This window comes from Callorhinus ursinus, unplaced genomic scaffold (genome assembly GCF_003265705.2).
Source record: "Callorhinus ursinus isolate GAN/ISIS: 27379988/994484 unplaced genomic scaffold, GSC_fseal_2.0 scaffold36, whole genome shotgun sequence".
In the NCBI taxonomy this organism is placed as follows: Eukaryota; Metazoa; Chordata; class Mammalia; order Carnivora; family Otariidae; genus Callorhinus; species Callorhinus ursinus.
This window is the reverse complement of record NW_027397098.1, coordinates 10,244,050-10,270,051: the sequence shown is the minus strand read 5'-3', so window position 1 is coordinate 10,270,051 and position 26,002 is coordinate 10,244,050. Positions and strand designations below refer to the sequence as shown.

Sequence of the window (26,002 nt, the reverse complement as noted above, 5' to 3'; positions counted from 1 at the left end):
TTTTGTTGGCTCTGATCATTATTATTAATCATCATTACTACTAGCTTAACTCAGAAATTAACATCAACCTGAGGAAGTATGTCCCGCCAAAGTGAGTACCTTACAAATGTGCTAATTTAATCCCAGAGCAGAAATCTATGATTCTAGGCTGGGGCAAACTATTCCCTAATTTCTGAAGTCTTTGATTCTCACTTTGCCCCAAGGATATTTTTAGATGACAGAGCAATGTGAATTTGTGTATAAATGCTTGATGTGTTAAGATAATGAAGATATTTCCTTTACTGCAAGAAAAAACCTGATTCACCTTTCTGCCTCAATGTTTTTCTGAGTTTTCTCATGATTTCTTCTGTAACAAGTAGAATAGGTGTGAAAAGGCAAAATGAGATGCACTGCCGTTTGAAAATGAAACATTTGAAATTTTAACATGGACAGAAACAGAAAGAAGAAGTTAAATGTTATGTATGTCACCATAGGCTACTTTCTCTACTTTCAATTACAGATTTGATTTGGAGCAACAAAATTATATAAATATAGCATCACACGATACATCTGTGTTCTCTGGGATTTTTCATCATATAACAATTTTATTTTAAACAACTTAGGAAAATTACTTCAAACAAAAGGTTGAACCCTATAAAAAGAAAATCACCTGAGATGAAATATACCCTTATTAACAGTCACACGCAATATTCTCAGGGGCAAACAACATAATCAGTAAGTCTAAAACATGAAATGCATTAAAAACCGGATGAACTGATTCTCATTCCTATTTTAAAAGAAGGCAAATGTCCTATCATTAAATCCTGCATTATAAGGGGATTTGAGGACTTTACTCCTGGATGCCAGTTACAGAGTTGCACTGTAAGCCCACACTCAAAAAATCCTGGACCCAGTCCACAGAGAATTTTAGATAACACATCAAGTTCATTATACAGAAGAATCGTGTGTTTCCCACAGGAGAAAAAGGATATATTACAACCGAATGAGGGACCTTTATAGAAATGACAAAAGACAAATGCGCTATTCAAGGGAACCTCCAGTACCTGCTCTGAACAAGTGAAACTGAGGATTAGTGTTGAAAGGGATCTCTGAGATGATAAGAAGGACCAAGAGAAATGGCAACAGCAAAAGAGATTGCAGTTCCACTGGCTCACCCATGTACATTCAAAGCAGACTCGATTAAGAGGGTTTCTGCCCTTGGAAGGTGGGCCCGGGAGGAGATCCGACAAAGAAGCTTGCCCAAGCAGTACTTGGCATTCTGAGCCACCACAGCACAAGACGGTGGCGGAAGTGAACATGACAAAGTGGAGGGTGGTGATAAGAGTCTTCCCTGGAACTTTACATTTTAAACGTTTACAAGAAAATCACAGGAGGTTGAAAACAAAGGCTGGTGATGCTGAACAGGTGACTCTTGAAATCAGAGATAAACGTTTAGAGACAGAAGAAAAAAAAAAGCCCAAACCAAACAAAACAACTTAATTTAGTCTTAATCACTAACTGGGAGGAGTTTCACAGCTGAGGCTTTGAAGGTTTGAGAAGGTCTTCCTATGCCCAGGGTTTAAATATACATACGTTCAATCAGCAGAAGAAAGGGACTAACAAGATCAATCTGTGGCAGACACCTGCCTCAAACAATGGCACTGATCTCAGAGGGATTTTAAACAGCTGTGCATAAACTTCAACAGTAATTTGCAACCAAATTAGTAAACGTCACCCTCTTTCCCACTAGACACAGCATTTTTTAAAGAGATTAAGCATCCGCAGTAAGCCTGCCATTTTACAAGTTGCCCAAGACAAGTTAGGAAACAAATGAAGATGGTGATTCTCAAGGCTGGGGTGTGGGGTGGACCCAGGAGCTGAGGAGCAGGGCTCCTGTGCCAAACAGCCCTGCCAGGGAAGGGGCCATGGTGGTGATGGCTTCTACAGAGGTGCAAAGGAGCATGGAGAGAACCAGTGCAGCTGCGGCCAGACTCGGGCTGGGGTGGGCGCCTGGCACTGGCAGGACCACACCCTCCCGGGGCGCTGCACCCTCACCACGGACAGCCGGGGGAGAGCAGCGAGTTCTCGATTCTCCCTCCACGTCACCACCCTGCCTCGTCAGCTTGTGCCATGACTGCATCACCTTTTCTTAGCGCCACTTTGAGCAGGACAACCCCAAAGTTCAAGGCAGCTCCATGGCACGCTCCTGGCGGAAAGAATCAGTCTCCAGTAGGGCCAGCCTTTGGGCTTCTCTTCATTCATGACTACAGGGAGTGCCCCAGCCTTTGGCGTGAACAGTCCCTTTCACACTGATAACTGGGGCTCTTAAAAAGTCAATGAAATAGATATTTAACTCTACTTTCTTAACACGTGGCCCTGAATGCTGATACCCAAACAGGCTCACTTGAGGTTACAGGACTGAGCACAGGACTTTTTTTTTTTTTTTCCTGTATCTATCACAGAGCCGCCTCACCCAACCCCAGGCCCTTGAAAAGAAACTTGAGTTTGTTTAGAAGTGAGTCTTGGCAGCCTTGTCTGCTGCTCTCGCAAACTCCAAGAAAACAAGTTATTCTCTCCTGTGGACAGGTCACCATCTGCATCAACCACCTCTCCTTCAAATGTTTGCCAAGGATATAAAACTTTCCACCTTCTTCCCTCCCTCCCACCCCAATCAGTGCAGGTAAGGGGGGAAAAAGCGAGAAGGAAGAGAAGGCGCCGGCGCCAGCGCCAGCGCCAGCCCCAGCCCCGGTGGCGTCCACACGGCCAGGGGCCGTAGCATCCCGCGCCACCCGCAGGCAAGAAACCACGGGAAGCGAGTGGCCGAAGTTCGCTGCGCTCTAGTCGCTCTGCGGCTTGGCAGTCAGCCCGCGCCCCCCGCCCCGGAACGTCTCAAAGCGGGAGCCGGCCGGGCCTCCCCCCCTCTTCGCCGGGCCGCGCTCCCGGCCCCGCGCAGACCCCCCTGCCCTCCCCTGGCCGGCGACGCGGCGCCCAGGCACCTACCTGCAGGCGGGGCGGCCGGGGTCCCAGCGCGCTGCTGCTCGGCGGCCGCGCGGGCACTGGCGGGGCCCGGCGCCGGCCAGGGGGCGCTCGTCACCCCGCCGCCCGAGCGCCCGAGCGGGCTCCACGGACGCCCGCCCAGGAGCCCGCGCCCCGCGCCGCGTCCCCTCCCACCGCGTTCGCGCTCCTCCCCGGCGCTGCCCGCCCGGCTGCCGCTCGGCCCCCGCCGCCGGGAGGCCGAAGGTCGCCGGAAGGGGCGCCGCGCACCAGCCGCGGGCCGAGCGCGCGGGGATTCTGCGCCTCACCAAACTGAAAATCGAAAACGATCCTTCCAAAGGGAAGGATCAAGGGCGTTCGGTAAAAAGAACTTCGTCGGTTTTGCCTTGTTTTTACGCTAGAAAGGGCTCAACATTGTTCTGAAGTTTTCTTTTAAAGTGACCTACGCGAGGAGATTTGGGTGGATCATCTTTCCTAGGTTGAACCCTACCTACGATTTTATTTTTTTCCGTTTTTGCACACTGTGGGTCTTATGTAGAATTTCCAAAGTTGCATTGCTTTAAATTTGACAGCCCTTGAAACTGCAACGTAATGTCCTCACAGTGCATTTGTCATTTGAAGACTTGTACACCTTGTTGTTGGTGATGCTAATGGTAATCATGATGAGGATAATTGGTAATCGTGATGAGGATAATCGGGGTGGTTTTTCCTATACTCCGTAGAGTTAATTTTTCATTCAGGTTAGAAAACTGTATGTCTGGTTACCGATATTATTACAGAGCTATTCTCTCTCAATTATGACACACATGATTAAAATGTACTTGGTTCAAGTACATTTGCGGCTATCATGTGCTAAGACCAGATAAGTCTGCGAAATAATTTCTTTTTTGAGAGAGAAAGATTTAAAAGGTATAAAAGAGCAAAACCTTGGCTTAGTAGGCTTCTGATCATGGCTGTATAGAGTGTCAGCTGAAAAGGTCCTTTTACTACAGCTAATTCCAAACTTTCAGTCTAGAGATGAAAAATGTAGACCCAGAAGGTTTTGGTGACTTGAGCAATTCACACTGCCACTTTGTGGCAAGCCTGTGCTGGGAAGCCAGATATGGTGACTCTTACCCCTAAGCTATATGAATTTAGCAAAACAAACACATACACCTTTTAAGGATAAACATGTAATCCCTGAAAACTAGCCCCTCTCCTACACTTGTTAACATCTAACAGCATTGAATTGACCCTCAGGCAGAATCAACCAGCACAAAGGCTGCCACCTCTTGGAAATTCTAGCCCGGAGGTATGAGGATGGAGGGAACCTCGGATGTGCTGCTCACCATGGCATCATGAGAGCCTGGCCCATAGTAGGCACTTGCTGTATACTTGTTATCGAAATTTGGTGGCAAAAGGTAGGTATGGCTGGGAACAAGATGGCAGAGCTGGGGCAGAATTAGCCCCACTGAGAAGTCCAGCTTCTCTCTCTAGACTGCAGAAGAGAGACCTCCTAGTTCAAAATGCCTTCCTCCTGGTTCTTCTCCAGCCGTCCTTAAACGGAGCCTACTACATCAAGAAGAGATGGCCGACTGCCAAGGCTGCAGTGCCCAAAAGATAGTGAACCCACTGGTTCCCCTGCTGGGGTTTTCATTGACCATCCGAGAAACAGGTTACGGACCTATAGAAGTTCAAGGGGGATCCATATGTCCTTTTAATGGAGTCTATAGTCAGTGGCTTTAAAGAAGTTCCAAATAATGATGATCATGTCCTGAGAACCTGTGTACCAAGCAATGTGATGAATAAAGTACCAGAACCAGGATTCAAGCTCGGGTCCGTGTGAAGCAGCCCCCTCAAGCACCGTTGAATATTGTCTCCATTCTGCAGCCAATTCCTCTGTTTTCTGCTGGGCTTTCCTTTGGACGACTGGTCTCTGGGGCCGCATGCCACTCTACTGTTCTGTAACCACGTAGTCTTACAATTGGAACCCCGTTAGTCTAAAGACTGAATCTTTTAAAACAATATTCACCATATGTCTAGGAAGAGGTTTTTGCTTTTTGTGGGTGTTTGTTTATTTGTCTTGAATCCCACCTAAAAGAAAAAAAATCCGTATCTGTTCTTGTTACATGCTAGGTGTCAGGGATAGTGGTAGATCTTTTTGATGCCAGCGTCCTGTGCGGCTAGCCTCCTCCTTCCCCAAGCTACAAGGTATTTCTGTTTTATATCAGACATTGTCTCATTGTTTTATAAACACAGCTGCCCCTCAGAAGTTCTCCACACCTTTGTTTCCTGGAAGAGGAAATGGCCTTTCCTGGAGGGGGACTACATGTGGGTGGGGAGGTTCCACTCATTACATGAAACACACTCAAACTTCCGGTTGTGTACTTCTTTTCCCCCTCAGATTCTGCCCTAAAGTTTCCTGGAATGATGCTGAATGCACACTGTGGTACGGCAGCTTCAGTCCCCCTTAGCCGGAACAGGCATGATTCCTGCTTTGGATCCAGAGCTAAGAAATAAACGACTTCAAGAATCTTGCCTCTGGAGAGATCACAGTCCGTCTTCCTTCAACTGGGAATTTGCAAAAGGCAGCCTGAGACATCACATTGCTTTTATTCTGGACCCAGTTGGCGATTATCCTCTGTCTCCAGAAGAAACCACATCTTGAACCTGTGAGGGTCACCTTCCATAAAGGATTTAGGAAAGAAATTGAAGAGATCATCATCTCTTTATGAGCCTCAAATCGGAAGAAGATGGTATTTGGGGAGAAGCAGGACATGCCAAACAGACGATTTGAGCAAAGGATTATTTCACAAGGACACTTCTGTCTCTGCAGTAAGTCACCACTCAGAGGGAAACCAGTTTGGACAATTTCATAAGTTGGCTACCCAGCTGTCAGTCTCCCAAAGGCCTCACAGAGATTGTTTTTAAAGGGGTCAGTCTGAGTTCCCCGAAGAATTGGCATGGAATTAGAAGACAATGATCTGCCCTAACCAAAGACCTGAGAAACATGTGGAGTCTAGTGTAAATTTAGTCACAAAGTGTCAAAATTATTCTAGGAGCTTTAGGTGAAAGTGACAGAGGCACAGAAGAAAAACAGGTATTTTAAATTCACAGCTTGGACAAGGGAAAGGGAGTTTTTTTTTTTTTTCTATTCGATCTAATTTTATGCATTCAAATGGGAAAAAGGATAATTAGAAGTTAGAAATTTTTGTTGCAAGAAGAGAGCTCTCAACACAGAAGCCAAAACCTGCCTTCCCCGTAGGGAGGCAATAAACCTTGATTTCTATTGGTAATAAGAGTGATAGCATCTCTTCCAAACCATGAGGGGGAATGGTGAATACTGATTTTATCCCGAGGTAAAAAAGTCACAATATTCATAATGTGATGTTTTTGAAAGTTCCATTGTTATGTATGCTTAGTAATGTTAAGCTAGTTTTAAAAAAATCTCAGACAAGGTATGGGAGGTAGGTATTATATCTTCGTTTAAGAAAAGGCATGAGTAACCTCCTAGTGGCTAATATTTATTGTGCATTTATGTCATGCGCCAAGGCATGATGTGGAATGCTTTAATTATTTTATTTGATTGTTACAATGAATCCCCCGAGACGGGGAACATCCTCTTCATTTTACAGATGTGACAGCTGAGCCTTAGAGATCAAACAGATGACTTGCCAGTCTCACTGAGCCAGTAAGTAATGGGGTATGGCTTGACTCCTAGTCAGTTGAGCCTCAAATTCATGACTTTTGCCATTATATACACAGAAGCAAGACAAGATCTGAAATTATAGCCTGACTCTTGAAACAGTAAAGGAATTGTGTATGGTTACAGATGTCCTAATTAACATGGTATTCTGAAAAGAGTTAACCGATGTATACATGGCCAATGTATAAATTACAATGTATCAAAATGCTCTCTTAACAAGGCAGCCATAGAAAATAAAGCAGAATTCAATCTTTAATGATGTAGAACATTTAGAGGTCATTTTTTTTCTTGAACATCAACTATTATTACATTACAAAAGAATGAAGTTGAGCATGATAGTGTCTCCTCTCCTCCCCCACCCCATTTTTTTTTTTAAAGATAGAGGAGTTATAAAAACACTATATTGCTGTCTTCTCTTAGTTGTGGCTTCTGAAATCCTATAGCACTGATTTTTTTTTTTTTTGTCATCATTGACAACAAAGAGACTCTAATTGTAACATAAGTATCTGAATCAGATAGCAAACTGTAACATTTTCAATGTTGTTATAGCAGAGATACAAGTTAACACAACAAACTTTTGGTGCATTTGTGAGGTCAAAGGGTAGAAATCAGGGAGAAAGGAAAGGTCCAGTATTTCTTTTTTTTTTTTTATTACTGTGAATATTTTTTATTGTTATGTTAATCACCATATATTACATCATTAGTTTTTGGTGCAGTGTTCCATGATTCATTGTTTGTTCATAACACCCAGTGCTCCATGCAGAACGTGCCCTCCTAAGGTCCAGTATTTCTAAGGACCCACAGATACAGTTCTGGATTGGGTGAGTCCAAGGATATCAGCATGAGTATGGCCCAAATGCATATAAAATTTTGTCTGAAACTAGAGAGGTATTGATTAGATAGAGTCATCTATACAGACCCCTGTTTGTGATTCTCTTCCACTGAAAAGCAAAACAACCTGAAAGTCCAAAAGACTGAACATTTGATGAGAAATTCTCCCCAGGGAGGACTAATAAATCTGAGAACTAATCTGTGAATCCCAGAGGAAGAAATCAAGATGAAACGTGTCATATTTATGAATTTGATTATTACAATTTGACATAATGCAGTTGCCTGGGATTTTAAAATCTATTAGTGAAGGCACATTACTTTAGAGTAAGCCACTTTATTCTCTCAATCCCCTTTTTTTTTAAAAAAAGCAAACACCACATCTGCCCCTCACTACTCTCCTCTTCATTCACACCTTCAAACACACCATTTATGGTTTTATTTTGACCACACACACACACACACACACACAGAATTTATGTTGGACTATGTGGGATAGTCTGTCAAGTTTCTTCCAGCTTTAAAATTCTGAAAATAAATGCCAATTAAAAGAAAGTTCTGATTGTCAGTGATGGGGAATGTAATATAATTTGCTTCTAGTACTCATTGCTATTTAAATATATTCACCGGAGGGGCGCCTGGGTGGCTCAGTGGGTTGGGTGTCTGCCTTCAGCTCAGGTCATGATCCTGGGGTCCTGGGATCGAGTCCCTCATTGGGCTCCTTGTTCGGCAGGGAGCCTGCTTCTCCGTCTCCCTCTCTTAAAAAAAAATAAATAAATATATTCACTGGAATAAAAAAAATCAAATACTGTCAAGGAGTCATACACTGATAGCACAGGAAACACAGAAAATCTTTACTTTCTTCTTTGTGTACAGCTTTCCTCCCTACACCAGAGTCTCAACCATTCACTTTAAAGGACAGATTTTGTGGAACAAAAATATAAGTAATTTTTTTTTCTCACTAGTCAGAACAGTGGCCTAATGAGGCTAAATTGACCGTATTTAGCTGCTGTGTGAGTCAGTTAGATGTGCTCTGTTGCACTTCATCCCGCAACCCAACTATCTTACCCCTGAAACGTTTGTTTTTAACCCCAAATGGCAACCTTCGAGACTGATTATTTTTTTAAACTTACATTGGCTCATAAGTTGTAAGTAGATCCAAACTGACATCTTCTTCTTCTTTTTCTTTTTTTCTGCTTGTTGCTCGACGGAGTCAGCAAACAAAAGAAGTAAAGCACTGCATTTGGGCTTCAACATATCTTGTGGAGAGTAGATGTTTTAACTCAGTTTTGCACATTAAACACACACACTCAATTGCCCAGTACTTGAATAAATGTATTCTGATGATTAAAGAAAAACCTGTGAGCTTTAAGTAATCATATCAATAGCTTTTATTTTATTTGTACATTTATACAACATTTAAAATGATGAAAAACTAATGTTTTCACACCTCCTATTTGAACTTGATGGAGATATGCTCAAGAACCAAAGCTAAATGTATAGAATCACTATGTTGTGCACCCCAAATTGATGTGGCATTCATTGTATGTCGACTATATTCCAATAATAAATTTTTTTAAAAAATCAAAGACGTAGTATCTTAGATTAGAAGATAACGCTTATTTTTCTAAATAGACCACAAGTGTCATACATTATTTCAAAAATTCTGTCATCTGTTTGTTTTAAAATTAATAAAAGGGGAGATATTCATATTACATCCTGCAGATTTCATAGGGAGAATTGAGTAGACAAGACCTCTAAAGTACTTTGATCCCTAGAAAACCTTAAGAAGAGAATGCCGTACTTTGAGTGATCAGCTACCATTTGTAGAGCATTTGTACCATGGTATTTTACATAAATCATCTGGTTAAACCATGATAACAATCCCATAATATGGGTGTTGTTATTCACACTTTACAGATGAGAACCTTGAAGTTCAGAGAGGATAAGTAACTTATCCAGTACCACACAGCAAGAGTGTCAGAGCCAGAATCAGAACCCAGGTGGGCTCATTTGGACCCACTAAACTGTGTCTGGAGAATTCTGGCCATCATCTACAAAGGCTAAAAATGGGAGTCATATTCTGCAAGCAGATTTTGAAAAATACCATTTACTACTTTTCCTATGATAAAAGTTACACAGTTACTTGTATGCACACACACATACACACACACACATCTAGAAATTAGAGAAAGGTAAAAACAGAAACAAGATTGCTCAAAATTCCCCAATCCAAGGCAATGAACACTGTGTTTTTCCTTACAATCTTTTAACTATATGTAATTTGGGGAATTATTTTCTTTTAAAAATAAATTTTACTTGTTGCCTGATTGTAAAGTAATGAATATTCATCATAGAAAATTGGAAAAATATAAACATGTGTATAAAAGAAACTTTAATTCCCTCAAAAGCTCAAAATATAAAGATAACTATTATTTCTTTGGTCTTCTATTCTTGTCATGGCTGAGAGCACAAGTCTTGAGACACAAGCTAAAACTACCTACATTATATGTGTCATTTACAGTCCATGAGATCTTTTTAATTGTTTGATTTTTACTTGATTCATTGATGTTTTATTTGTCAAGGAATTACAAATACGATTTTTAGGCAGATGATTGCAATGCTTTGGTTGCTCCAAATAAGACTAGCTACTTTGCTTTTTACTAAATGACACAAATTATGCCCCCCTACACAAAATACCTTCACAAATGAACAATGCCACTCTTTAAATCAGCCCTTATAACTTTACAGAATGGCTTATTTTTTTTTCTTCAAATGTAACTTGTTTTAAGCAGTGTCCTCTTCACAGTGAAAGAAAACAACCAATTCCCTGTTTACTAGTTGGATCATGCACTTCTAGCTAGAGGAAAAAGCTTTTGGTCAGGCGAAAGCAACTGAATCTGACTGCCAGATTAAGTAAATAAGTTTAGGTGTTACATAAATCTGGGAGGGCTGCAGAAATGTGGATTAATTTAAATCACACTGAGAAAGTTTGTCTCCAGGCAAAAGACAAGAAAGCTGTTGCTTGAGAACTTTCATGTCTTGTGACTTGACCTGCCAAGGGAACTTAAAAAGACTTAAAAACTTAAGACCTTAAAAAGGCTTCTGGGTGAAACATAGCAAGATGCAGAAAATTCTAGCTGCTAGATGTTATTACCCAGCTTCTACTTTTCCTAAGAACCTAGTAAGAACCTCACTAAAGAAACCAAACAAGAAATCAACTGGAAGTGTTTAGACATAGGTTCTTGAGGTTACTGTGGTCTTTTGCATGTTCCATAGAGTGTCAAATAACTTAAAAGAATTAAAAAACAAACTATTGTACGTGTATTTGTTTTTCCAAGCCTCTCTATATTTACTTACTTACTTTTGTAGATTTACACTCTTTTCCTTACAATTTCATTTGGACAGAATGGAGACCTCTTCCATGGTTCTAAACTTAAATTCTTCCTTTTATTTCTTAGCTAAAAAAGAAAATTCCAAAAATTCCACCATCTATTTTGTGACTCCCTGGACATAGTGAGTCCATTATGTACATTATGGAGAGGTTGTGGAGAAAGTGGAGTCCTCATGCAAATTAGCACCACTTTGGGAAACTGCTTGGCAGTATCTACTGAAGCTGAGTATATGCATATCCCATGATCCAGGCATTCTAGGAACACACAACCCACAGAAATGTATACACATATGCACTAAAAGATGGGTACAACATTTTCATTTCAGCAGTATTTATAATCACCTCACACTGGAAATGGCTCAAGCATCCATCCACGGTAAAATGCATAATTAAACTGTGATATGTCAATCAATGGGCACAATGCAGTGATGAAAATTAACACACTAGGGCCACGGCATGAACAAATCTCGTAATCATAACATTGAGTGAAAGAAGCCTGGTCTAAAAGACACTGTATGATTTCATCTACATAAAGTTCAAAAATGGGTAATACATATTTATGCTATGAGAAGTCAGGATAGTAGTTATTACACTTGGGGATGTGGGTGGTGTAGTGTCTGGGAAGGGGTGAGGATGGTTTATGCTGTGTTGGTGATATTTTGATCACTTGATACAAGAAGTGGTTTACATAGATATGTTCACTTTGTAAAAATCCATCTGGCTGCATTTTTGTGGCTTCTGTACTTTCCTGGCTGTATCAACCCCAATAAAAAGGTTATTTGAAAGAGACTAGAAATAGCAAGTGTTGGCAAGGATGTAGAGAAAGGGAAAGAACCCTCATGTCCTGTTGGTGGAATGTAATTTCCCATAGGGGTGCAGCCCCTATGGGAAATAGAATGGCGGTTTCTCTAACAATTATATAAAGAACGACCATATGATTCAGCAATTTAATATCTGGGTATTTATCCAAAGAAAACAAAAACACTATTTCAAAAAGGTGCCTGCACCCCATGTTCACTGCAGCATTATTTATAATAGCCAAGATATGGATGCCACCTGTGTCCGTCAGTGGATGAATGGATAAAGAAAATGTCATATATATAAATGGAATATTATTTAGCCATTAAAAAAAAAAGAATGAAATCTTGCCACTTGCAACAACATGGATGGACCTCAAGGGCATGATGCTTAGGGAAATAAGTCAGACGGAAAGACAAATTACATTACCATATGATCTCTCTTGTATACAGGATCTAAAACAAATAAAAGAAAGACTAAGCTCATAGATAACAGAGAGCAGATCTGTGGTTACCCGAGGTGGGAGATGGGTGTTGGAGAAGTGGGGGGACTGTTTTTTGTTTGTTTGTTTTAGTTTAAATAGATTGAATTTTTTTAAAAGGTTATTTGAAAATGGAACGCAATATTATCATATTCATAAAGCCCTTTCTGTAGAGGCAGAAACAGGGTTCCTGGTGTCCCAGATAATGGAGAGCTGATTAATTCAGTGAGTGCGACAGTGAGTGCAGATGTATCAGTTCTCTCCCTCTCTCTGCCTCTTTGTGATTCTCTCTCTCTCTCTTTCTCTGTCTCTGTCTCCCTGCTTCTATCTCTCTATTTCTTGCTGTTTCTCTGTTTCTGTCTCTGTTTCTCTATCTTCCTCTCTCTTTGTGCCCTTTAGGAAGCCAACAAATTAAGTTTAATGACAGTGTGACCCCAATCATTAATACTTACTGAGTTCTTTTTTTCTTGCTTAATGAGTGGAGGAGTTAGACAAGATGGTGTTTCTAGTCCTTTTGGACCCCCCCTCGCTTTAATTCTAGGCTCCTCCTCTTCCCCATCTCTTGTTTTCACGGTGATCTCTCTCTTTCTCTCTCTGAAATCCTATGACCCATCCTGCTGAGTGGCATCCCATTGACAACCCCTCTGTATGGGTTTATGCTGTGTCCCTGGATCCCTTCCGCCAGGCCTTGTACAGTGCAGGCAATACAGAATATTTGTTCTGTTAAAGGCAAAAACCCAGGGGCGCCTGGGTGGCTCAGTTGGTTAAACCGCTGCCCTCAGCTCAGGTCATGATCCCAGGGTCCTGGGATCGAGCCCCGCACCGGGCTCCCTGCTCATGCAGGAAGCCTGCTTCTCCCTCTGCCTGCCGCTCCCCTTGCTTGTGCTCTCTCCCTCTCTCTCTCTCTCGCTATCTCTTTCTGTGTGTCAAATAAATAAATAAAATCTTAAAAAAATAAGAAAAATAAAGGCAAAAACCCAGTAAAGAAAAGTTTAATTTCCTCATTATAATCAGTGGGTAAATGCCTCAAAAATTTAAAAAAAGACAAAATATTTTTCAACTTGGATGAGAGGCAGTTCATGCCAATTTCTAAATGTGATCCAATCAAGAATACAAAGTATAAATGGGAGTAATTATGACCACTTAACATGAAGCTAGCATGTTTGTGAGATTAAAGTATCACGAAGTAACAGCCATAAAATATAAACAAGGGCAATAAAGAATCATCTGGAAAAGTTTTACTTGAATTAATGAGAGATAAGGTTTACATGATAGAAAATAGGATTGATAAAGGATATTAAGAAGGAAGGTTGGCTGATAAGAATTTGCTTAACAACGAATCATGGAACACTACATCAAAAACTAATGATGTAATGTATGGTGATTAGCATAACATAATAAAATAAAAAAAAAGAAAAGAATTTGCTTGTCTTCTGAACTATTCAATTGTACTTCATTGTACTTCTTTACTTAAGGAGCTAAAAATATTTCCAAAGAAAAGTTGCTACACGGCAGAAAGACAAACTTCTATTAGCTTGATATAAATTACCTTTTGAGAACACTCACTTTCCTTTGTTATTGTTTTTCAAATATTTGCTCATGAAGAAGCGATTTGATCTGTGGTTATCATTCGCAAGTGACTGGAATGATACTGGTGACTTGTGAGACAGACCTTCCTTTACAAATAGTGTGCATTTTCTCATCAGGCATGGATTATGCGGACAAAATTGAGTTTCTAAAACTGCCATATCCAGGGTCAGGCGCTGGAATAGGAGTCTTTCAAGGAGCAGCCACCCTGAGGGGCCAGCTGGGCAGAGGAAAGAGGGGCATCATAGGAGCAAGGGAGCTGGATGGAGGAAGGTCCTTGCAGTCTAGGCTGAAAGGGACTGCGGGCTCTGGCCGACCCGCTCCATTCACTGCCCCATCACAAAACCCCGTGAGCAAGATGGTGTCTGGTACAGGGGTAAGTGTCTGTTCATAACCTGGTCCTGCAGGTACCTCTGGTGTTGCTGAGGAACTCAGAGAAATAGAGGGAAATTTCAAGCTATGCTTTCAGAAAAGCGTAAATGTGAACTTGGTTTCTGACTCTCAGCCTTAAAGAAGCACCATCACCTATTTCTCTACCTTCAACAGCAACTAAATCTTGATTATAAAAGGCTCCCCATGACATGTAAAGTTCTTGCTTGCAGAGTAGGTGCTCAATACATTTTATGGCACTTCTTTGCTTCCATTTATCTACCTCACAGGTAAGAACTAGTTTGTTTGTTTGTTTGTTTATTCATTTATTTTTTACATCTTTTAAGACTTTATTTTCTGAAAAATGTATTTCATAGGATCTTTGCTGTGTTAATGCAAATATGCACAAAGTAGGCATGTATTTTTGTTTTCCAAAAGATGCATTAGGAACATTTTCAGGAAGCTGGTGTGATTTATTCAACTTTTTTTTTTTTAGATTTTTTTTTTAAATCATTGGCCTATTTATTATCTTTTTCATGGAACAGTTCCTGTTGTTTTTGTTTTTTAATTTTTTATTGTTATGTTAATCACCATACATTACATCATTAGTTTTGTTTTGTTTTTTTAATAAATTTTTATTGTTATGTTAATCACCATACATTACATCATTAGTTTTTGATGTAGTGTTCCATGATTCATTGTTTGTGCATAACACCCAGTTTATTCAACTTTTAATCTTAAATACATTCACAAAATTATATCCATCGGGAGGCATTACAACCTTTTGTATGAGAAGCCACTTCATTTATACAATGTTACTAGGACAAGGAAGATTCAGTTCAACTCAACTTGCTCTGTTGGTAAGGGTAAATTAACAAGTGAAGTATGATGCTGCCACCGACATTATAGGTGGAAATATAAGAGAAATTTAAACCAGAAAAATAACTGACACAAGAACTTGAAATAGGAGCTGCAACTTGGACGGCCAAGAATTAGTTTAAGTAAGACATGTGGAAGTTTATAAGTAAGCGCGCCACATACCCCTCTCCCCTTCTAACGTTGTCTGCTACGTTAAGCATACAGGCAGGGTGGTCTGGTGGAAAGTGCATGGACTTCAGAGCAGTAGAAATTCAGATTCATGACTGGGCCTCACTATTGACCAGCCATGTGGGTATGGGGGAGGCACATCTCTCGGGGGCTCTGTTTCTTCCGTTGTGTTGGACTACATGATGTTCATTGCAATTTTAAAAATCCATAAGGTATAAAATAATGTGACTCTGACAAATATTTGTACTTTTTATTTTTTTTTACTCCGGATAATTACACTGATATCAGTTAGGTAATTGATCTGTAGGTGTGGAGATTGGCTAAAAGTTACATTTTCAACTTACTAGAATTTACTGCAGCAGAGGAAGCCATAAGTAAGACATTTCCATTTTCAGTGACAGCTACCTGGTATTTTAAAGTCTTACATTTCATTGTTCACCCTAGTGTTTTCACTAAAACACATGTGGTTTTCAAACACAGGAAAGAAAACATGGTAACCTGTGGTTATAATTTCCACTAGAAGATAGAAAAAAGTGTAGCTCAGAAAGAGTGTTTGTGGGGAGTTCCTTTAAACATGAAAGCCCAGGCTTGAAGCATTTTTTTTCTCTTGAGAACACTGTTAATTGTTGCAAGTTTCAAAAGTTGTTGAAAATAGGGCCCAACTGCCTCCGTGTCACAGTTCCAGTGGACCTGTGGCCACATGGCAATGAGAGCTTCAGGACCTTGGACCTTTGCAATCCTCCAGCATTTATTTAAGCAGCCACTTGTTTCTTCTTTCAACTCAAATTCCGGGAAATTTGGAGAAAATGTCTTTTCAGGTGACTCTTTGCATTTCCCAAGCAGCCCTAAATGTCCTTAGCAGACCCTACCTTGAAGCAAATTGGCCCATTTGGAAATAGCTTTTCCGCCAGCATTTGACCTTCGCTGTTATTCTCACGACTGGCTCTGTCTTCTGCTGTGATCAGTTGACTTTATAGCAAAATTAATTAATTTTTCAATAAGTATTTAAGGAGCAACAACTAAATTTATGATGGATTTCACAGTGAATCGGCAGGAAATGCAAAAAACAAACAAAACAAAAATCCTTTGCATTTTTCTGAAATGTAAGCATCAAAACCTATTAGGGATGCAGAATAAGTTTCATGCAAATTCTTATGTAAAATCTGCTTTCACAAGAGACTATTATTTGAAGTTTGGAAGTCCTCTGTCCAGGTGGTTGGGTTACCTCCTAGTGAGGGAGAGACCACTTGACTAAATCAAAAGCATTGGTTCAAGAAGCCATCTGCTAAAGCTGCCAGAGAAAAATGCGTAAATAGAAGAATAAATACACGGTAATTTAAATTTTTTCTTACTATCACAATCGTGAGTTGCCTTACTGAGTAAGTAAAGCTCTTTAGTGTCTCAGGAGGAACAAATACAGGTGATTTTCACATGTGGGTTCAGTTTTAGAGGGAGCAGGGATGTAGGTGTAACAAGAAAGCCAGAGTGACTGTTGGAAGTCTGTCAAGCTCTTATCTGCCACAGAGTGAGATGTTATCAGCATGTACGCGTTTATACACAAGCACAGATGTGTGGGGTAAGTATGTCTCCGTGTCAATGCAGGACTACGCTGGGGAGGTCCTCCTAAGTGGTTCTCCCACTTCCCTCCTGCCCCACAGCAGCCTGCCCTCAGCCAGCAGCCAGAGTGGCCCTGGCCATGCCCCAGGCAGGCATGCCACTCCCCCGCCCCAGCCCTCCAGAGGCTCACTTCTCGCCCAGCCCCACGCCTCAGCCACCTCCCTGGTGCACCCACTACATTCACTTCCCCACACATTCAGCCCTCCCCACCCTCCTCCACATGCCAGACAAGCCTCAGCTCCTTTGGGTCTTGGTCTGAGCATCAGTTTCTCAGTGAGTATTGCCCAGATCATGCTGCAGCCCCTAAGACCTCTTATCCATCCATCCAGACTCTTCCCCGTAAGTGCCCCCATCCAGTTTCGTCCCCCTTCCTAGAACATAAGATCCATGTGAGCGAGATTATTTGTGTTGTTTTGTTTTCTATCATACCCCTGTCACATAATAGTCACTCAAACAATACTTGTTATATGGATGAATTAATCAAAGGCAGCTAATCATGATACATTTACATATAAAATGAAATGTGTTTACTTATATATTTATGTGAAAGTTAAATAGCTGTAGGTTTAATTAGTTCTTTCACATCACAAGTTAACACATTTATAAGTAAAAACAAAGAGCAAATTCTTTATTTTTACTTATTTATTTTCTTTTCCCCTCAATTTTATTGAGGTATAGGTGACAATTAAAAAATTGTATATAAAGTGTGCAACATGACAATTCAATGTGCATGCAATATGATGCTATTAATTACAGTCGCATTGTTGTGCGTTAGGTCCTGAATAACTGTGGAATTAGTCCTTTCACATCACAAGTTTTTGATATATTGACGTGTAAAAACAGAGAGCAAATTCTTTACTTTAAATGGAATTTCTTCCTTCAGAAAATTGGAACCAGGGCACCTGGGTGGCTCAGTCTGTTGAGTGACCAATTCTTGATTTTGGCTCAGGTTATGATCCCAGGGTCGTGAGATCGAGCCCTGTGTCAGGCTCTGTGCTTAGCGGGGAGTCTGCTTGAGATTCTCTCTTTCCCTCTCCCTCTGCCCCTCCCCCTGCCTGCTCTCTCTCTCTCTCCAAATAAATAAATATTAAAAAAAAGAAAACTGGAATCAAATCACCTCCACAAAGATCAGTAATAAGTCAATGAATAAATATATTTATTCATTGATAACTAATCAATAGTCCTGAGTCAAGGAACTACCATTCTCAAATAGAGTGCCGAATTTTTTGCTATGGCTGCTGAAACAAATTACCATACCCTTAGCAGTTTAAAACAAAACAAATCCATGGTCTCACAGTTTGTAGACCAGAGTCAGGGTGGACTCAGTTGGTTTCTCTGAAATCAGGGTGTTGGGAGGCTCTGGAAGAACTGACTCCCAGGCTCGTTCAGGGTAGTGAGTGGCAGAGTCCAGTAGGACTGAAACCTCATTTTCTTACTGGTTGTCAGATAGGAGCTGCCCCTACGTTTCTCTCTAGTCCTCACGGGAGGGCCCACATCGAAGATGAGCAATGTCCTTGTCTTCTCTCTCGGAATCTCCCTGACTCCCCTTCTGCCACAGCTCTGGCCTCCAGCCAGAGAAAATTCTCTGCCTTTAATGGCTCCTTAGGTCAGACGAGGTTAGCCCAGATAATCCAGGATAATATCTCTATTATAAGACCTACAATCTTAGGAATCAGGGGATGGACATCTTTGGGAGGTGCCGTTCTGCCTTTTACAGATGGGCATTTTTTTTTTAAGGTTTTATGTATTTATTTGAGAGAGAGAGAGAGAAAGCGAGAGAGAATGGGGGGGAGGGGCAGAGGGAGAAGCAGACTCCCCGCAGAGCAGGAGCCCGATGCGGGACTCGATCCCAGGACCCTGGGATCATGACCTGAGCCGAAGGCAGTCGCCCAAACGACTGAGCCCCCCGGGTGCTCATTCTTAAAGATAGTTTCAGAAAAATAGTACCTCCTAAAATTAAAGGTTTTGTTCCCAGAAGTGTAATTGCTAGGGACACCTGGGGGGCTCAGTCGGTTAAGCGCGGACTCTTGGTTTCGGCTCAGGCTCAGGTCATGATCTCTGCACTCAGCTTGTCCCTCTCCCTCTGCTCCTCCCTGCACTCACGCTCTCTCTTTCTGTCTCTTGAATAAATTAAAAAAAATAAAATATTAAAAAAAGAGAGAGAGAAGTAACTGCCAACAAAAGATCCTAGAGAAGTAACTGCCAACAAAAGATCCTAGAGAAGTAACTGCCAACAAAAGTTGCTGTTGAGAATAAAGCGCTTCTCGGTTTTGGTAAAGTTACAGGTCTGGGTTGAAAGGGAGAGACAGAAGGACAAAGGAATCGCTTCCTTAGCCTAGATCCTGCTTTGTCCCGGAGTCCCCCTGACTTTTTGTGTTCATGGTTTTGATAGAACCAAAATCTACCAAGAAAGATCAGCCCTGGAGATACCAGTTTATGTTAAAGAAACATATAGGAGACCGATTTATAAAACCGGTAGGTTAATTGATAACTTTTTTAGTGCCCTCATTCACAAGTATCTATTAAAGCCTTTTTGGTGTCAGGGATTATTTCAAGTATCACTTCCATTATGGGACAGGACTGAAATCAAGTAAACAAGGCAACAGGGTCACTTCAGAGAATCAGAAATGCTTCAGAGGTGGTACTCTAGGGTGATGTGATAAGAGATCAGGTGCCAGGGTGGTGTGGGAAAGTGTGGCATTGAAATAAGACCTGAATGAGGAATCAGCGTCAGAGGTTTGGGTGTCTGGGGGGCACAGAGCAACAAAGCATTCCCAGGCAGAGGGAGCAGCAAACTTTAACCCAAGGTATTAAACCCCCTGACGTCCAGTCTTATAAAAAGGCACAATAACGACAGAGCCTCTGTCTTCTATCAGAAATTGCCTAAAAGCAACAGGGCAGACAGTAACAACATGAAATCTCAAGGACATCAAACCATAGCATGTGGAGAAGCACACTGTCAAAGGCTTTCTGCAAAGGATGCCTGCAAATGTGGGCTTCAGCTGGGAGAAGCCACGTTTAAATGGATCATACACGGGATGTGATGGTAAGGATGATTCCCACCAGCCTGGAGCAGGGCTTTGGTGCTGCCACCACCAAAACCTCCCGCATAGAACTAGTCTGGCAACAACGCCTTCTACCTTATGCGGAGTGGGAGAAGCCAGACACAGAAGAGCACATACCACATGGCTCCATTTATGTGAACTGCCAGAGCAGGCAAAACTTATCTGTGTGATAGAAGGTAGATTAGTGGTTTCCTGGGGCACGGGCTGGGGGATGGAAATTGACAGCGTGGAGGAGACGCAAGAGACCGAAGAGTGAGATGGAAATGCTCTATGCCTCCATTGGGTGTACTTGGTAGATATTTGGCAAAAGTCATTGACTTGTATAATTAAAATGTATGAATTTTGCTGCAGGTAAATTGTGCCTTAATACATCTGTTAAAAATAATAAAATTAATAAAATAAATCTTATACCTATTATTGAGCAGAAAAAGAAACGGTGGGAGACATTATTCTAACCAATTGCATGAGACTAGGGCTACTTTGGATTTTTTTGACTTTTTATTGCAGTAAGAAAACTTAACATGATATCTATCCTTGTAATAAATTCCAAAGTGCCTAATACAGTATTGTTAACTATAGGCAAAATGTACAGCAGAACATAATCCATCTTGCATTACTGAGGCTTTAACCTATTGACCAGCTGCTCCCTGCTTTTCCCTTTAGACCCTGGCAACCACCATTCTACTCTGTTTCTATGAGTTTGGTTCCTATTTTGCATTCCTTGTGGAAGTGGAATCATCATGTAGTATTCGTCCTTCTCTGACTAGCTTATCTCACTTAGCATGATATCCACCAGGTTCATGCACATTGTCACATCTGGCACAGTTTTCTTTTTTTCAAGACTGAATCATATTCCATTGTATGCATACACCACATTTTCTTTATGAATTCATCTGTCACATTTGAGAAGAACATACAGAAAATCACAGTCCCATCTTACTCATAAATATAGATGCAAGTTATGAGAAAAACAATTCCAGTAATATTTAAAAACTATAATCCATCATGCCTAGTTGCAATATTAGTTTAACATTAGAAAATCAGTATCAGTAATCATAACTGATTAAAAGAGAAAAATCGCCCTTGTTTTAAGAAATGCAGAAAAACAATTGATACAATTTGACATCCATCCATGTTGAAACTCTTAGCTTGGTTGTAGAAGGGTACTCCTTTGATAAAGAGCACCTAAAAAAAGTTAGAGTCAATTTATTGTTCAGCCATTGAAAACTTCACCATGTGATATCAAGATTAAGGCAAAAGTGTTTGCTTTCACATTTCAGCATTATCCTGGAAGTTCTAACCCGCAGAGTGAGATAAGGTGAGAAGTAAACACATGAGGCTTGGATAGGGAAAAAAAAATTATCATCATTTGTAGATGAGATGATTGTGTACTTAGAGAACTAAAAAGAATCTGTAAATAAATTATAAGGTTGAGTGTTTCAAATGTTATATGCACAAAGTTAACATACAAAATTAGTGGATTTTAATATAGCAATAAATAAATTACAGCTAAAAAGTTGTCATTAAAATAATAGAGTAGATGGGGCAAAGACTGACAACTATTTTTTCTAGTTTTCTTGAGATGTAACCGACAAATAAAATTGTAATATATTTAGAGTGTACATGATGATTTGCTATCCATATACATTGTGAAATGACTCCCACAGTCAAGTTAATTAACATACCCCTCACCTTACATAATTACATTTTTGTTCTTTTTTTTTTTCTGAGAAGGCTTAAAATCTAGTCTGGGAGCAAATTTAGAGTGTACAATACAATGTGATTAGCTATAGTCGCTATGCTGGGCATCACATCCCAGAGCTTATTCATCTCACAACTGGAAGCTTATGCCCTTTGACCGACCTCTTCCCCTACCCCCAGCCCCTGATCCCTGGCAACCTATTTTTGACTCTCTGTCTCTATGAATTTGAGGTTTTTATTTTTTTTTAGATTCCCGTATAAGTGAGATCATATAGTCTTTGTCTTTCTCTGTGACTGGTTTATTTCACTTATCATAAATGCCCTCCACGTTCATCCATGTTGTCCCAAATGGCAGGGTTTCCTTCATTTCTAAAGCTGAATAATATTCCATTTCATATATATAACACCTTTTCTTTATCCATTCACCATTGACAAATACATAGGTTGTTCCTGTATCTTATCTCTTGTGAATAATGCCATTTTAAAGATATCTACTTCAGGGGTTTCCTAATCCAAGTAGAGGACTGGTATTTTCAGAGTGTGAGGTGGAAAAATTTATCCACACAAGCAATTCTATCTACAACTCACCATTGAGGCTGGCAGGACTGCTTGCTGACATCAGCTGATCTGTATTGACAGGTGTCTTTTTTTTTTTTTTAAGATTTTATTTATTTATTTGACAGAGAGACAGCGAGAGAGGGAACACCAAGCAGGGGGAGTGGGAGAGGGAGAAGCAGGCTTCCCGCCGAGCAGGGAGCCCAATGCGGGGCTCGATCCCAGGACCCCGGGATCATGACCTGAGCCGAAGGCAGACGCTTAACGACTGAGACACCCAGGCGCCCCATTGACAGGTGTCTTTTGACCTTTGCCTGAACATTAGCTAGCAGAGCAAAAGCAACCATGTTCAGTAGCTGGATTTTTCCATCTTGAAATCCTGGCTTTTGAAGAATCAGCCCGGTGATGGGTATTAAGGAGGGCACGTTCTGCATGGAGCACTGGGTGTTATACACAAACAATGAATCATGGAACACTGCATCAAAAACTAATGATGTACTGTATGGTGACTAAAATAACAAAGAAAATGCAAAAAAATGAAAAATCAGATTTGTGGTTAGCAAGAAGTAAGGAGGCTGTTTTTAAACTTTTTGATTAGAAGAGGGGTGAACATCTCTGTCAACGTGACAAGTGACTCCTTGACTACGTTCCCCTGTTCTGTCTCACTGTCAGCTTTTTTCACTCAGTAAGCATGGACTGAGAACATATTGTGGGACTGAGGCATAGTTCCGGTCTTGGGGCCTCATATGCTAGTGGGAGGGGCTGGAGAAATGGATTAGCTTGCTAGGGCTGCAGTAACAAAGCACTACAGATAGGGGGCTTAAACAACAGAAATTTATTTATTTTTTTCACAGTTCTGGAGGCTGGAAGCATGGTGTTGGCAGGGCGGGTTTCTTTCTTTGGCTTATAGACTAGGTTTCCCTCTGTCCCTATATGGTTTTCCCCCTGTGCGTGCCTGTGTTCTACTCTCCTCTTCTTATAAGGACATCAGCCATATTGGATTAGAGCCCACCCGTATGACCTCACTTAACTTTAGTCACTTCCATAAAGACCCTATCTCCAATACAATCACGTTCTCGGGTCCTAGGGGTTAGGACTTCAACATATGAATTTTGGAGGGAGGGGGGACAGGATTAGGCCCATAAACAAAAGGTAAATGATGACTAACTGTTCTACGACATGCCTCTGGGAGGCAGGGTATCTAGAAAGCCTGCCGAGGGAAGACAGTTTTGTGAACAAGATCTGGAAGAACGAGGAGGCGTTCTCCGAGGGAAGAAATAAGCGCAAGTCATTCTAGGAGGAGGGAATCGTGTGGGTAAAGCTAAGAAGCTGCGAGTTTATGATGGGTTTGGAAAACATGGAGCCGTCCTCTTTGAGTGGAGTAGCAGATGCATGGCAGGAAGTAGAGAACATTCAGACCTAGGTGGTTACAGTGGCAGCCACTATACTTGGCATTGTATCTGGAGAAGAAAATTGCACACTCAGTGGGACAGCCTGAGTAATTGGATTGCATCAACCCCCACAGCCCATCCTATATAAAGGAGCTCTCTGTAGAGTCATTTACTTTGCTTATTTGGTTGTTAAATTACCGCCTGTTCCTGCTGATGGGTTTGCAGAGAAATTCACAGATGTTGCTGATATTTTCAACCTAGCCATGTTGGTTTTGAACAGTGACTGGTTTTGTCTTTTGTGAAGAAAATACTTGCTTGCACAGCATCCTTGGAAAGAGACACTATAAGGTCAATATATTTTTGTTGGATGCCTCAAGCTACTGATCGAAATCACATTTTGCTGTGTACCTTTGCCCTCCTTTCTAACTGATGGAGACATGTCAACTGTGGGTGAATACGGTACATTTTTTTTAACATTTTCTGACAAAAGTATCTCTTGAAACTAAGACTCTGATGTTTCTGATGTGCTTTTTTGTTATTTTTCTGTAGATTAAAAAAAATAGGTTAAGAATGACCTGATAATGTCACTCTTAAGTATTTTTCCAACTTGTACAAAGCTTTTCGTTCCATAGAAACACCACCACAATACTATCAAAGACAATAGGTTTATTATGAATATTAGGATTTTTGCTAATTTCTGGAATTTGTGTCCATTGTATTATCTTTTGCCTAAGGAAATCTAAGTATTAAAAAGCTTTTTTCAATTAGTTGTAGAAAATTCACAGGATGAGTTTCTGATGTAATAAAATCATAATGATTACTTACTAAAAGCTTAAATAATGGAATCTTGAAAAATTAAACTCAAAGCAGAATGGGAAGAACAATAAAAAATTATTGCACATTTCAAGATTGCTGGGGAGAATTTTTGAATGATTGAGAAGATAGAAAGCGGACATCCCAAGGGATCTGAGTAGAAACATGTGAAACAAATAAAAAGTCTTTCAGTTTGTTACCTGCTTTTCAAGTCAGAGGGGAAGCAGTATGGGGAAACCAAATCCATGGAAATGGACTTGGCCATCCCCAAATGACAAGTAAGTTAGAATTTCCTACAGAAATGTAAAATCTAATGGAAACATTTAAGTTCTAACTAAAGTTAAGTTCTAACCAAATGTAAAAATTTCATGGAGACATTTAAGTTCTAATCAAATGCTGAAACTATAACTAGGAAATTCACTGATGCCCTAGTGCATGGTCATGGATTTTTAACATTTACTTTTTTATGAAATGGAAAATAAAACTTAAGAAATTTTAAGCTTCATTTAATTGGTCCCTTACTATAGGGATTTTGTAGACACAGTTCCTACAATAGACTATGAGGTGGCTATCATTTCTCCATTTTACATAAAAGGAAATTGAGGGCTAGAAACTATACACAATTTGCTAAAACGGCAGAATGTGGATCTGGATGCAGCTTTGACTCCATGTCTGTGCTCTGATAACCTTCCCATGGTACACAGTCAGCCTTCAAAAAATATTTATGGAACAAATGCATTTTTTTATAGTATTAAGTATACAAAATAAAACGGAAGACATAAAATAGAATAAAAAAGTGGTAGCTCAGTCCATCTGCCCCATGCAGATTTTAAAGTCTTTTTCCTGCTTCATCCTTACCTGTTGAATCATTTTAACACTTTAATATATGAGGTGGTTAAGATTTCAATGCTTCGTAAGCATCTTAGAACACCGAAGTCTTGGAATCTAGAGATGATTTTTGTAAAGAACAGTGACTTTGTTCAGAAAAAACACTGGTGGGGCGCCTGGCTGACTCAGTCGGTAAAGCATGTGACTCTTGATCTTGGGGTTGTAAGTTCGAGCCCCACATTGAGTGTAGAGGTTACTTAAAAATAAAATCTTTTTTTTTATTAATTTTATTTTATTATGTTAGTCACCATATATTACATCATTAGTTTTTGATGTAGTGTTCCATGATTCATGGTTTGCGTATAACACCCAGTGTTCTGTGCAGTACGTGCCCTCTTTAATACCCATCACCGGGCCAACCCATCCCCCCACCCCCTCCCCTCTAGAACCCTCAGTCTGTTTCTCAGAGTCCATCGTCTCTCATGGTTCGTCTCTCCCTCCGATTTCCCCCCCTTCAAAAAACAAAATCTTTAAAGGAAGAAACATTGGTATTCAGGCTGGAAGCTGCAGGCTGAAACTGTAAGTTCTTGCCTTTTGCTTTTCTGGGGTTCAAGCATTATTTAAAGTTCCCACACTCACTTTTTACTCTTCCCAAGATATGGGGGGAGCAGTTGTGTGGTTTAAGAGCAGACTGTGGTCTTCTTTGTGTTCTCCTATATGACCTGGGATATTTTCTCACTGCTTCTGATCCAAAAGATCAGGCATTATTGATGAGTTTGAGTCAATAAATAATAAGACCCTCTGTTTGTGGATTCTAATTTTGATCTTTATCTTTCTGGATCGTCTAGTACCACCCTATCTCCTCAAATA

General features: G+C 40.6%; 1 protein-coding gene and 1 long non-coding RNA gene across 7 annotated transcripts in view; one reads left to right on the top strand and one right to left on the bottom strand.

The window, feature by feature from the left end:
* The window catches only part of PRKCQ (protein kinase C theta), a 192,219-nt gene extending 189,113 nt beyond the window's left edge, over window positions 1-3,106 (bottom strand). Inside the window, exon 1 of one of the 3 annotated variants that reach the window (XM_025853423.2) lies at window positions 2,980-3,106. The gene's annotated coding sequence lies outside the window, so the exon portion shown is untranslated. Of the gene's footprint in view, window positions 1-1,154; window positions 1,292-2,979 lie in introns of those variants that run through there. The other 2 variants (XM_025853424.2, XM_025853422.2) reach the window with 2 other exon arrangements.
* Window positions 2,483-9,075, top strand: LOC112809997 (uncharacterized). 4 transcript variants are annotated; one of them, XR_012374586.1, is made up of 4 exons: window positions 3,202-3,496; window positions 5,089-5,163; window positions 5,357-7,283; window positions 7,438-9,075. It is a non-coding gene; the product is annotated as an uncharacterized lncRNA (long non-coding RNA). The 4 variants fall into 4 exon arrangements; XR_012374587.1 differs by lacking the exons at window positions 3,202-3,496; window positions 5,089-5,163 and adding an exon at window positions 2,483-2,659; XR_012374588.1 differs by lacking the exon at window positions 5,089-5,163 and having other exon boundaries at window positions 3,202-3,333.
* Window positions 9,076-26,002: the final 16,927 nt, after the last annotated feature.